The sequence below is a fragment of the Sminthopsis crassicaudata genome, chromosome X (assembly GCF_048593235.1).
Source record: "Sminthopsis crassicaudata isolate SCR6 chromosome X, ASM4859323v1, whole genome shotgun sequence".
Lineage (NCBI taxonomy): Eukaryota > Metazoa > Chordata > Mammalia > Dasyuromorphia > Dasyuridae > Sminthopsis > Sminthopsis crassicaudata.
Genome location: NC_133623.1, coordinates 70,381,500 through 70,392,012, shown reverse-complemented (window position 1 = coordinate 70,392,012; position 10,513 = coordinate 70,381,500).

Sequence of the window (10,513 nt, the reverse complement as noted above, 5' to 3'; positions counted from 1 at the left end):
AAGGAAAAGACTTCAGGAAGACAGGAGAGGAGCTGGCAATCTCTATCATGTCCCTATCCCTCTCTTGTTACACTAAAGACTTGGGGGAGTTTCTCATTTGGTGAGATTCGAGACTCTCTTGGTTGAACTGAGTTACTTTCCTCTCCATAGGAGAGCTCTTTCACCCTTTTTTTAAAAAATAGGTTTTCATTTACAAGATGTATGGGTAATTTTCCAGCATTGACAATTGCAAAACCTTTTGTTCCACTTTTTCCCCTCCCCCCTCCCTTAGATGTCAGGTTGACCAATACATGTTAAATATGCTAGAGTATAAATTAAATACAATAAATGTCTACATGTCCAAACAGTTATTTTGCTGCACAAAAAGAATTGGACTTGAAACAGTGAACAGTTAGCCTGTGAAGGAAATCCAAAATGCAGGCGGACAAAAATAGAGGGATTGGGAATTCTATGTAGTGTTTCATAGTCATCTCCCAGAGTTCTTTGTCTGAGTATAGCTGGTTCAGTTCATTACTGCTCTATTGGAACTGATTTGGTAAAGAGTTTCTTTATAAGCTATTTCAACCATATGGAAGAAAAAATTTGCTTTCATTTGGAGTCTGTTGTGACAGCTAAGAGGGAACAATAGAAACCTTGTCCCAAATTGGAGACCTCATTTTCATTTTCTTGTGTTTTTGTAACCTTTTCTCGTCATATGATGCATTTATGAAAAACTTGCTTGAAAGATAAAAGGTTCTCATAAATACACACAGACTTACAGCAATGATAGCAAAAAGGAAAAAAAAAGGGGAAGCAAAATAGGTATCCATCCACTGAGGAATGACCGAACCAATTGAGGTATATAGATACAGGAGTTAAGATAGGGACTGGATATAGGATTTCACTGGTACAGGGAATTCCCAAATGAGGAAACTCCTTCAACAATGCAAATCAGCATCTTTTCTGGACCTCCTTGCCCCGGACATTAAGAGCCTATGGTCCTTGCCCAGGATCATGTAGCTAATATGTCAGACGTAAAACCAGGTCTTCCTGACTCCAAAGCCAAGTTGTTATTTATGATGCTGTGCTGCACTGTGAATAACAAAATATTATGATAATGCAAGAAATGATGACTCTGAGGACTTCAAAGAAACTTGGGAAGACTTGTATCAACTGAACCAAGATAGCAACAATCACAAAGACCATTCCAGCTGAAAGGCTGGAATTCTTATGTAATAATAAGTTTTATTTAAAAAAAAATTTTGTAAAGCATTTGGGGTTAAGTGACTTGCCTAGGGTCACACAGCCAGTAAGTGTTAAGTGTCTGAGGCTGGATTTGAACTCAGGTTCTCCTGATTTCAGGCCCAGTGCTCTATCCACTGCAGTGCCATCTAGTTGCCCTAAGAATAAATATATACAAGTGAAATAGTTTGCTAGTGGAGCTGCCTGCCTCAAGTTTCTCCTCAATCCAATCCTTCCTCCAGTTGACTATTCCAGTTATTCCTTTTACATTTTGGGGGTTATAGACACAGTACCCATGATCTGGGAAATCCACATAAGAAATTCTGGCTCGGGGCAGCTAGGCGGTGCAGTGGATAGAGCACCAGCCTTGAATTCAGGAGGACCCGAGTTCAAATCTGGTCTCAGACACTTAACACTTCCTAGCTGTGTGACCCTGGGCAAGTCACTTAACTTAACACTTAACTTTTCCCTCAAGGGGGGAAAAAAAATTCTGGCTCTCCTTTCATATCAGAGAAAAAGTCTGATTATAAGACAAAATATGTTGTATTATACAATGCTATGCATATATTTTGCACATTTCTGAGTTTCTAAAGTTTTTTCTATGTAATCTGCTGGCTTTTTTGTATGTCATCTGTGACTTGTGCAAAACTCTCCTCAAAATTCCCATTTAATTAATTCTGCCAACCCATGTATATATATTGTTTCTTTCTTTCTTTTCTTTTTTTTTTTTAATAGTTTTTATTTACCAGATATATGCATGGGTAATTTTACAACATTGGCAATTGCCAAACCTTTTATTCTAATTTCCTCCCCCCTTTCCCCCCTCCAGATGGCAGGCTGACCAATACATGTTCAATATGTTAAAGTATAAATTAAATACAATATACGTATGCATGTCCAAACAGTTGTTTTGCTGTACAAAAAGAATCAGACTTTGAAATAGTGTACAATTAGCCTGTGAAGAAAATCCAAAATGCAGGTGGACAAAATTAGAGGGATTGGGAATTGCATAGTCATCTCCTAGAGTTCTTTTGCTGCAACCCATGTATATTAAAGCCACAATGGGAAGTCACAATCTGGAAAAGAAAACTATAAAGTGCAAGTCAAATCATGCAACCCCTCTCCTCCATAAACTTCAGTGGCTTCCTATTACCCCCAGAATCAAATACAAAATCCTCTGCTTGGCATTCAAAGCCTGTAGAAGGCCGGAACTCTGGAGAAGTATATTTGAAACAAGGTGTTAAGTCAGTGGAATTGATGAGATGATGGTTCTCTAGTTCACATATACTTAGTTCTTTTTTTTTTTTAAATAGTATTTATTTACCAGATATATTCATGGGTAATTTTACAGCATCGACAATTGCCAAACCTTTCGTACTAATTTTCCCCCCTCCTTCCCCTCCCCCCCATGGCAGGTTGACCAATACATGTTCAATATGTTAGATATACTTGGTTCTTAGCACGGTGATGTAAAGGTTCTCTAGTTCACACATCCTCAGTATACTGTAATGATGTAACTGTAATGGAGTATTTAAACTGGGGCCAAAGTCAGACTCAGGGGGAGACTGGTTGAGACTGGCAGAGTGGCAGGCAATCTGGAGGAGACTGGGTCAGACTATGAAAGAAAGCTAGCCCGAACATTACAAAAGCCCCTTCTAATTGAACCCGCTCTTACCTTTCCAGCCTCCTCTATCCTTATTCCTCCCCACGTGCTCTTCAATCCAGTGACACTGGCCTTCTGGCTGTTCTATGAACAAAACATTCCATCTTTCAGGTTTGGCCATTTTCTTTCTTTCTTTTTTTTATATTTATTTTTTTTATAATATTATCCCTTGTATTCATTTTTCCAAATTTTCCCCTCCCTCCCTCTACTCCCTCCCCCCGATGACAGGCAATCCCATACATTTTACATGTGTTACAATAAAACCTAGATACAATATATGTGTGTAAATCCCATTTTCTTGTTGCACATTAAGTATTGGATTCCAAAGGTGTAAGTAACCTGGGTAGATAGACAGTAGTGCTAACAACTTACATTCACTTCCCAGTGTTCCTTCTCTGGTGTACTTGTTTCTGTCCATCATTGATCAGCTGGAAGTGAGTTGGATCTTCTTTGCGTTGAAGATTTCCACTTCCATCAGCATACATCTTCATACAGTATTGAAGTGTACAGCGATCTTCTGGTTCTGCTCATTTCACTCAGCATCAGTTGATGTAAGTCCCTCCAAGCCTCTCTGTATTCCTCCTGCTGGTCATTTCTTACAGAACAATAATAGGTTTGGCCATTTCTCTGGCCATATCTCTTGTTTGGAATACCTTCCCATCTCCTATCTGCCTATTGGCTTCCCTGGATTCCTTTAGTCCTAAGGAAAATTTTGTCTTCTATAAGAAGACTTTCCTGACTCCTTGTAAACGCCAGTGTCTTCTCTTTTTAAAATGATTTCCTATTTATCTTGTATATAGTTTGTTTGGATGTATCCCTTTGCTTCTTTCATTCCCATTAGGTTGTAAGTTTCCGGAGGGTAAGGGTAGGGACAATCTTCTGCTCCTTTTTGTATTCCCAGCACTTAGCACAGCGCCTGGCACATGGCAAGTACTTAATGAATGTTTATTGACTGGCCACCTTAATAAGATCAGAGTAATAGATTTGCCAATTTAGCATAACTAATTCCATTTTGTTTTAAGCCTCTATTTTGGGATTAAGTTGTTATGGGTAAGTTGTTTTTCAGTAATGATAATTACTCGTATGGCATATTATAAACAATATTGTAATCCCTCGGATAGCACAGACCACTAATAGAAAAATAGCTTCATCAATAGCTTATGAAATAAGTACCAATCAAATCATGTGATAAAAATGATGAATGCCCATGGCTAAAAACTACAAGAAATCAACCAAAGGTCCCAGCCTGCTCCTGGGCTGAGACTAGGACAGACTTCGAAATTGTGTCTTAAGACTCTTCCCCTCTTCACTTGAGTGCTAAATTGGACAGAGACATGACAGAGAACCATAGAGACAGTATTTGCTTGAGCAGATGAAGAACCTTGTCATGAGCATCAGTAGGAAAGATACTTCTCCTGGGACCTCAAAGACTCAGATTGATGGTTTGTTCTTAGAGGGGGCCAATGTTGATGTTGTTTGCATATTATTATTCAGTTATTTCTGACTCTTCATGATCCCATTTTAGGTTTTCTCAGCAAAGATACTATGTGGTTTACTATTTCCTTCTCTATTTTACAGATGAAGAAAATAAAGCAAACAGGGTTAAGTGACTTGTCCAAGGTCATATAACTAGTAAAAGGCTGAGCCCTGGATTTGAACTCAGGTCTTCCTGACTCCAGGCATAGCACTTTATCCACTGCAGCAGCATTTTATCCACTGCAGCGCTATCTAGCTGCTTGCAAGCACTGAGAAGCACAACTCTAATTGGCATTTTCATGGCACCAGTTAGCATAAAATTGATAAATTGCTGCTGGTAAATTGGTAAACAAAATTGGTAAATTGGCTATAACTTTGCACTGTGCATTACATTTTGACTGCAGCAAAGACCAGAGGACTAGGGATGAAACGGACTTTCCTCTTTTTCTGATAGATTATGGTTGTCAAATATAATTAATATGTTGGTTTGTCATGACCTCTTCCCCTAGTAGACATCCTGAAGAAGATCAGGGCCATTTCAACTCTGTAGGCCCAGGCTCAGTTGCCAACTAGATCCTTTTCAGTGGAGGACCACCAACCTCCTCCTTTCCCAATGCTTTACCACCTAATGCCTCCCCCAAGCCTGACCTCCCTTTGTCAGCCTTTCAAGTGAAGGAACAGCCCTCAGGTGTGGCCCAGTTCTTTCTTCAATACCCTTGGAGTCTTTGAGCTTCTCTCTGCACCTGCCATTCACAATTACCATTATGGCTTTTCTTATTTCTCTTCCTGTGCCTCTAATAATTAATCAGTTGTTAGGAGAAAAATATCCCTTACCTGTAGAGGGCCGAACTCTGGACAAGTATACTTGAAACAAGGTGTTAACTCAATGAATTAATGAGATAATGGTTTTCTAGTTCACATATGTCTAGTATGATATAATGATATAATCACTCTAGATTGGCTTATACTCAGTATACTGTAATGATGTAATTGTAGTAGGGTATATAAGGGCTGAGAGAACTGGGGACAAAGTCAGACTCAGACTGAGACTGGCAGACTGCTGGAGGAGACTGGCACTGGGTCAGACTATGCCACAGACTGTGACAATAAAGACTCCAGACTCCATCCTTGACCTTGATCCTGCCTTCATCACTTCTCCACCTAAGAACAAAGCCTGTCCAGAGATCCTCCAGAAAGCTAGTCTGGACATTACACTTACTCCTTCGTCATGTTCTCTTACCTCCATGTCCTAAAATCCTACCTCTACTTTCCACTGTGCCCTCTAGAATTCCTGTTCCATAGTGAACAAGACTCCCCTTCATCCTAAACCTCTTTCTTTTGCCACTTTTTCAAAAACCTACTTAGCCCTTACTTAGATCCAGCTCCCCTCTGAAGATACTATATCCTTAGCTATCTTCTCTGGCATCGGCTGTACCTTTTCTCATATTTCCCCCTACCATACACAACACTGATTTTGGAGAGAGAGAATCCCAATGAATACTCCTTGCTCCCACATTGTCGATTCCAGAATCTCCCCTTGTCTCTTTCACTCAGTACTTCTCCTTCTTTTGCAATCCAGTCAATCCAAACTTTCCATCCAATCACTACAGTAGCTGTAGTATTCCATCCCCACCTTTTTCAAGGAAGTCAGTATTGGCTCACCATCTTTCTCTCCTCCTCAATTCCTGTCCTTGTACTTGGGCACTTTAATATCCATATAGATGATCCCTCAAACTCCATACTCCTCAATTCCTCAACCTTCTTAAATCTTATGATCTTCATTCTATCTCTGCCACATATAGGAATGGTCACGCATTACATCTTGTAGTTGTCCATAGGTCTCTTTTTATTGCATTTTTTGCAAATTTAATTTGCATTTATATTAATTTATTTGTATTTTAAATTAAAAAGTATATTAAAATAAGCTCTCTTTTCTACTACACCCATCCCCCAACTGAGCAAATAAAAAACAAGGAAATTCATAAAACAAATCTCTCACTACACAGCTGTGTAATCCGGAAAACAAATTCCCACCTCAACAGTGTCCAAAAATGTAACTCTCCATTTTCATTTTAAATTTGTCACCTCTTTGAGAAGAAGTGGGTGGTATATTTCACCTTTATCCTTATGGACTCATGGTTCATCCTTATAATGATCAAAGTTCTTAAGTCTTTCAGGTTGTTTTTCTCTATAAGTTGTATAGAAAGTATAAATTCTTTTTCTACCACTGCTATATTTGTACCCCAAAGAGATCAAAGGAAAAGGGAAAGGAACTTGTACAAAAATATTTATGGCAGCTCTTTTTTGTGGGGATAAAGAACTAGAGCTTGAGAGAATGCCCATCAATTGGGAAATGGCTAAACAAGTCAAGTATAGGGTTGTGATAGAATACTATTATGCTACAAGAAATGATGAAGAAGATGGTTTCAAAAAATGTGGGAAGACTTATGTGAACTGTTGCAAAGTGAAGTGAAGAGAACCGGGAGAACATTGTATGAGGTAATCGCAATATTGTAATGATGATAACTGGGAAAGATTTACCTACTCTGATCAACACAATGATCCAATACAATCCCAAAGGACTCATGATGTAAAATGTTATCCACTTCCAGGGAGAGAACTGATGAACTCGAGGATATATTGAAGGATATTGTTTTTCACTTTTTCTTGTCATTTTTTGCAACATGATTAGTCAATATAAAAATGTTTTGCATGACTTCATACGGATACTGGGGATCATATTGCTTGCCTTCTCAAACAATGGGGAGAAAGGAAGGAGACAACACATATTTTGGGTCACTGTGACTGACCTGATCGTGGGTTACAGCAACCTCAGCATGTTCAGGGTCTCATGTTTGTCAGGGGAACTGCACATAATACTTCCCTGTACTCAAATCAGCACAAACTTCAGAATGGGGCCCTAGATCTCTGGGCCCCCAAAATCTCCCCCTTCTTTTTTTTGTCTCATACATAGTATTTTTTTAATTATAGCTTTTTATTTGCAAGATATATGCATGGGTAATTTTTCAGCATTGACCCTTGCAAAACTTTCTGTTCCAACTTTTCCCCTCCTCCCCCCCAACCCCCTCCCCCAGATGGCAGATTGGCCAATACATGTTAAATATGTCAAAGCATATGTTAAATACAATTTATGTATACATATCCATGCAGTTATTTTGTGGCACAAGAAGAATTGGACTTTGAAATAAGGTAAAATTAACCTGAGAAGGAAATCAAAAATGCAGGGGAACAAAAATAGAGGGATTGGGAATTCTAAGTAATGGTTCATACTCATCTTCCAGAGTTCTTTCCCTGGGTATAGCTGGTTCAGTTCATTACTGCTCTCTTGGAACTGTTTTGGTTCATCTCATTGTTAAAGATGGCCACTTCCATCAGAATTGATCATCATATAGTATTGTTGTTGAAGTATATAATGATCTCTTGGTCCTGCTCATTTCACGCAGCATCAGTTCGTGTAAGTCTCTCCAGGCCTGTCTGAAATCCTCCTGCTGGTCATTTTTTACAGAACAATAATATTCCATAACATTCATATATCACAGTTTACCCAACCATTATCCAATTGATGGGTATCCCTTCAATTTCCAGTTTCTAGCAACTACAAAAAGGGCTGCCACAAACATTTTGGCACACACAGGTCCCTTTCCCTTCTTTAATATCTCTTTGGGATATCAGTAGTAACACTGCTGCATCAAAGGGTATGCACAGTTTGATAACTTTTGAGCATAGTTCCAAATCGTTCTCCAGAATGGCTGCATGTATTCATAATACCACCAACAATGTACCAGGGTCCCAGTTTTCCCACTTCCCCTCCAATATTCAGCATTATTTTTTCTTCTTATCCTAGCCAATCTGTGAGGTGTGTAGTGGTATCCTCAGAGTTGTCTTAATTTGCATTTCTCTGATTACTAATGACTTGGAGCATCTTTTCATATGGGTAGAAATAGTTTCCATTTCTTCATCTGAAAATTATCTGTTCATATCCTTTGACCATTTATGAATTGGAGATTGGCTTGATTTCTTATAAATTAGAGTCAATTCTCTATGTATTTTGGAAATGAAGCCTTTATCAGAACCTTTGATGGTAATGATGTTTTCTCAGTTTATTGTTTCCCTTCTAATCTTGTTTGTATTAGTTTTGTTTCTACAAAAGCTTTTCAATTTGATATAATCAAAATTTTCTATTTTGTGATCAATAATGATCTCTAGTTCTTCTTTGGTCACAAATTCCTTCCTCCTCCACATGTCTAAGAGGTAAACTAGCCTATGTTCTTCTAATTTATTTATAATCTCATTCTATATGCCTAGGTCATGAACCCATTTTGACCTTATCTTGGTGTACAGTGTTAAGTGTGGGTCCATGACTGGTTTCTGCCACACTAATTTTCAATTTTCCCACCAATTTTTGTCAAACAGTGAATTCTTATCCCAAAAGCTGGAGTCTTTTGGTTTGTCAAACACTAGATTGCTATAGTCCTTGATTATTTTGTCCTGTGAACCTAACCTATTCTACTGACCAACTAGTCTATTTCTTAGACAATACCAAATGGTTTTGGTAATTGCTGCTTTATAGTATAGTTTTAGATCTGGTACAGTTAGGCCACCTTCATTTGATTTTTTTTTATTAGTTCCCTTGAAAGTCTTGACCTTTTGTTTTTCCAAATGAATTTTGTTATTTTTTTCTAGGTCATTAAAATAGTTTTTTGGGAGTCTGATTGGTATAGCACTAAATAAATAGATTAGTTTAGGGAGTATTGTCATCTTTATTATATTTGCTCGACCTATCCAAGAGCACTTAATATTTTCCAGTTGTTTAGATCTGACTTTATTTGTGTGGAAAGTGTTTTGTAGTTTTGCTCATATACTTCTTAACTTTCCCTTTGCAGATAGATTCCCAAATATTTTATACTATCACTAGTTACTTTAAATGGAATTTCTCTTTGTAACTCTAACTGTTGGATTTTCTGAGTGATATATAAGAATGCTGATCATTCCAGCAGGAGGAATACAGAGAGGCTTGGAGAGACTTCCATCAACTGATGCTGAGTGAAATGAGCAGAACCAGAAGATCACTGTACACTTCAACAACAATACTGTATGAGGATGTATTCTGATGGAAGTGGAAATCTTCAACATAAAGAAGATCCAACTCACTTCCAGTTGATCAATGATGGACAGAAATAACTACACCCAGAGAAGGAACACTGGGAAGTGAATGTAAATTGTTAGCACTACTGTCTATCTACCCAGGTTACTTATACCTTCAGAATCTAATACTTAACGTGCAACAAGAAAATGGGATTTGCACACATGTATTGTATCTAGGTTATACTGTAACACATGTGAAATGTATGGGATTGCCTGTCATCGGGGGGAGGGAGTGGAGGGAAGGAGGGGATAATTTGGAAAAATGAATAAAAAGAAAAAGAATGCTGATCATTTATATGGGTTTATTTTGTATCCTGCAACTTTGCTAAAGGTGGGGATTATTTCCAATAGCTTTTTAGTAGAATCTCTGGCGTTTTCTAAGTATACCATCATATCATGACAGTTGGATTTCCCCATTACCTACTCTAATTCCTTTAATCTCTTTCTCAACACCAATTTATCCCCATTACATATGATGTTTATTGATGGTTTTAAATAGATGCTACTGACTATTTTAAGGAACAGTCCATTTATTCCTCTACTCTCAAGTGTTTTTAATAGGAATGGATGTTGGATTTCATCAAGTGCTTTTTATGCATCTATTGAGATGATCATATGGTTTTTGTTCTACCTCCAGCCTACACCGGCCTCTTCCCGCCAGATCTGACAAACCTTTTCTGGTGATCTTCCAGATTATCTTTGGCTGGTAATTTGTTGTACTTCCAATATTTATGGATTTTACCAGTCAAGCACTATTTCTGAGGCTGAATTTGGTAATTAGTAGTGAGGGTAGAAGGGGAGCTTAGAATGACACATGTGTCCTCTCCTCCATCGTGGCTTTGCCCCCTACACCATCTCCCCTTTCTTGTTTGGTGTGCAATGCTTACAGATTTGGGGGGAACAGGTGATGAGGGGATGAGATATACATAGCATGGAGCAGGTATATGAAAGCTTTTATGAGGGCAGGTGCTAAGCATAGCACCAAAA